The sequence below is a fragment of the Hibiscus syriacus genome, unplaced genomic scaffold, assembly GCF_006381635.1.
Source record: "Hibiscus syriacus cultivar Baekdansim isolate YM2019G1 unplaced genomic scaffold, ASM638163v2 tig00111409_pilon, whole genome shotgun sequence".
NCBI classification, from domain to species: Eukaryota; Viridiplantae; Streptophyta; class Magnoliopsida; order Malvales; family Malvaceae; genus Hibiscus; species Hibiscus syriacus.
The window spans coordinates 3,152,381-3,156,725 of NW_024063086.1; the positions used below are offsets into that span (position 1 = coordinate 3,152,381).

Genomic DNA, 4,345 nt, shown 5'->3' on the forward strand with positions numbered 1-4,345 from the left:
AAATCTTAAATTTGATCACATACCAATACACAATATACAATTCATTTCAGATTGGCACATCTAGCCAGACTAAAAGCAACCATTTCATGAAATAAATTGCTACAGTACTGCATGATATGAAAATCCTATGAACCTAATAATTCATCTACATGCATTTTAGAGAGAACTTAAACACTAGGCATGTACATCTGTTAAAATAGTCACACTTTTAAATTCAATTCTTGATCTAAATTAAAGAAACTAGATATAAATAAGAAACTGAATATCTAGACAGAACATTGCATGAACCGTAGAATAGACTAAGCTTTATTACATAAATTGAAACATAGTTAAAACTTCAACCAATATAATCCCATAAATGGAATAAATACATGGCATGATTTAAGTTTGTAGAGTTCCGAACTTTAATGGGTTTGTAAGAGGACCCCTTTACCTTGGAGAAAAAGGATCCACAGAGCTCTGGAGTTCTATACAATCTGGTAGCAACGTAATCCTGAAAATGTCCAACAAAAAAAGTCCAGAAAAATCAGCTCTTTCTATTGTGATATATGTAGAACAGTTAGAATACGGAAACATCAATGAATAATTGTTTTAAAAGGCATACCGTCCAGAATATCGTCATAGGAGTATCGTTAAATGCAACTCTAGCTAAACCAAAATCACATATCTTAAGTTTGCAGTTTGCATTTGCCAAAATATTCTTATGCTTCAAGTCTCTATGGTAGACATTTGCTGCAGCCAAAAAATCAAATATCGGATACATTCTGCAGTCTATGAATATAATCAATCCTGTCCACAGAACAAGACATCAAAGGTGATGTAAAAAAGGGGGGGGGGGGAACGGAGAGCATAATGAATTTGGAAAAAAGCACCAAGAAACATTACCACATGCTACAAGCAACACTTGTTACCAAACATGAATATAACTTAGAGGACAACAGGTTTGCTGAAAATTGAAAACTGCCTTTGGAAACTGTAAATGGGCTAAACAAAAATATTAACCAGAAAAATGTCTACCAAATATCATGCATAATTGGAGTTTAAAGTAAAAAAAGCTTATTTCTGACAACTTTATGTGTAATTATCACAATTGATCAACACATATATATAGCTATATACCAGTTTAAAGTATCAGAAAAATGCACTGGAGCCCATACAGAGTGACAATTACCAGTGTGAATATACTTCAACGCACGGAGTAGCTGATAAAGAAAACACTGGTAGTGTTCTCTAGTGAAGTCATCATTAGCTTTAATAACTTGGTGAAGATCTGACTCCATGAGCTCAAAAACAACATAAATATCTTTGAAGTCCCTATGGGATGGAGGCAGCATGATGTGTTTAATCTCAACAATATCCGGATGCCGAAGAAGTCTGAGCAGCTTTATCTCGTGGAGTATTCGAGCAGCATCAGAAAGATGCTAAAAAATATCATGTATTTTCTTTATTGCAACATTTTCACCAGTATGGGTATCAATTGCAGAGCACACAACACCATAACTGCCTTTTCCAATAACTTCTTGAATCTTAAATCTGTTAGCATCTCCATATTCAGAGAAAAACTCCATCTCGGTTGAACTCTGTGGCACAAAAGTACATATAAGACAAGGTTGCCAAGCATATAAATTTTCAGCAAAAACAAGGCACATAGCTCAATATGGCACGACATCATAAATGACACAGGTAATGACATGCATATCTTGAATCATTCAAATTAAGTACTATCAAACGCACACCATTTAACTCAAAACAAAGATCAACATTACAAATGTAGAACAAAAAACTAAAACAAGAAGGGAAAAAAAGGATACGACAATGCCGTCAATATCAATGAAGTATTAGTGCGTGACTGACTGTATCTACATGAAACAGAACGAAATACTAAAACTCCCTACAGCCAACCTACAATTTCCTTCTTTTCAATCACTATATGATTATACAGACATTAAACTCATAAACTAAACATTAAGCAATTACTTTCAGCAGAGGCAACTAATATTTAAAAAAAAAGACATTAAAACTTTTAACACAATTCTTTATATATATAATCAAGCTTCAGATTGGCAGCATAGCAAAAGGCTGTAAAAGAAGACAACCCTATTGTACTAAACTTACAATAATGGACTCCAATTCCCTACTTTCTACATATGTAATGAAGCATCCAGTTAATCAAAGAGGAGTATAAAGCCATTATTTCAATATATAGCATTCCAGAAAAAGAATGAAACTCACTTATTCCAAATCAAAATATGCATTAAATTTATGCTGTTTTATCTCTCCTTCCCATATTCGAAACGCATTTCACTTACTTAATTCAACCAAAGAGGAAAATATATAAAAAATAAAATCATTCCTTTCAGTCACAAAAATCTACCACAGCGCAAAACACAACAATCCCATATTTTCATGTCTTACCTAACTACCCAACATAACAGCTCGATTTGGGCACAACAATTTGTCAATAATCATATACTATATATAAATAAACTAAAAAAAAACCCCAAGAAAAGAGGAAAGAAGAATTGAGAAATCACCTTCTTTTGGTGATATTGCTCCATCTTGTGAAAAAAGAATCCAAATTTATTCCCAAGTAAGATCACGAAGAAACAGATAGTTAAAACAAAAACCCAATGAACAACAAATGAACCAGATGAATGAATAAATGGGATAAATCTAAGAAGTCAACCACATTTGCCCCATCTCCCCCGACTCCGAATCACAAGTCCATAATCCCATCGATTTCTCCAGCAGAATAAACCCAAACTAAATCTTTCATAAACTACCCTGCTCCGCTTCCTCCTCTTGTTTTCTGCTTTTTACTACAACAATTCGGATTCAACTACCATAAACGCAGCTCTCGAAACCAGTCATTGATAATTCAGTCTTAACAACTGTACCACCATTTTCTATCTTATTCCTTTCTCTTCAAGTCTTCGGAAAACTTAACCCATAACCCAAATTTCTCCAGCCTTTTCTCTTCTCGAAACAAGAAATATACAAATAAAATAAACAGAAAAAAAAGGAATGTCTGAATGAAGAGTGTAGAGCTTGCAAGATCTGAACACCGACAGAAACGAACGAGGATGAGAAAGAGAAACGAAAATTAAATATATAATACGGTATCGGATATTCAGTACTGGATTTCTATACGTATTTTCAAGTGTATTTGGAGTGGCAGAAGATGTAAATACGGTCAGCTTTGAAGGGTTTTTCGTTTGCGAAATCAAGAGAGTTAGAGTGAATTTGGGGAAAAGGTTCCAAGGTTCTGTTTTTGGGATTCCTTTTTACTCATTTATTAGGATAAAATATAAATAGTATCTAAATTATATTAAATAATTATTTTATGGGTAAACTATGTGAATAGTCCCTATATGTTTGGTATGATTGATTTTAGTCACCGGAGAAAATAAGATAAAATTGTCTCTCCGTCCAAATTTAGTCCTTCTACAATTAACTTCCGTTAATCATTAACAAAATTAGGTGACAATTAAAAATTAAAAAAAATTCATGTGCTCCTCCTACTCCTCTTCTTCTTCTTCTTCTACTTCTTCTTCTTCTTCTTCCATTAACCTGGGCTACCTTCTTTCTCTTCTTATTCTTCCATTAACCTGGGCTATCATAAACCTGCTCACCCTTCCAACCGAACAAGCAACCATCCTCGCCCCTCGTCCCTCCATAAATGCTCGACTTTGAGCAGGTCCCCTTTGCATGTTTGACATAAGCAATATTCTCCTAATAACACCCATATGACCACCCCCAAAACTACTTTTGGGTTCCTGTCACTACTTCTCTTTTATACTTTAATGGGAAATAATATAAAGAGCCACCATTAGTCCCACCAATCACCCATAAATTCTATACTTTTGGGTATACTTCAGTTTTCTTAAGCTTTCAATCTTTTAAAACAGTATGAACTCTTTCCCACACTTCAGTTTTCTCGAGCTTTCGATCTTTTAAAATCTCCATTACGCTAACGAAAGTGAGTGAGTTAAAACACAGTTTCGGATTAAATTTCGTTGCTGATTAAATGGATATTGGATTTTGGGTTCTCTCTACCCTTTACGTCCCTCGGCTAAAAGGCTTCAGACTGGACCCTCATCCTCTCCTTCATTGTCAAACAATCCTTTACTTGATGCTAGCAATACCACCATGGCTAATGCTTACAATCCTTGTGATTTAGGCTTACAAAAGCAGCCTCAGAACATGCAAAACCACAGCCAAATCCTATCGTTCCAGTACTTCCTAGACCCTCCTCCTTTACACCCGTCTCTTAGTTCGCCTGGCTGAGCTTGGCTTCGGTTTGAAGCCCCAGGGAAGCTCAGCCATGCCTTCCACTGATGAATTG

General features: G+C 35.0%; 1 pseudogene; it reads right to left on the bottom strand.

Annotated features, from left to right (window-relative positions):
- Positions 1-322: 322 nt before the first annotated feature.
- On the bottom strand, positions 323-3,030 carry LOC120162882 (annotated as a pseudogene).
- Between the last annotated feature and the right edge of the window lie 1,315 nt (positions 3,031-4,345).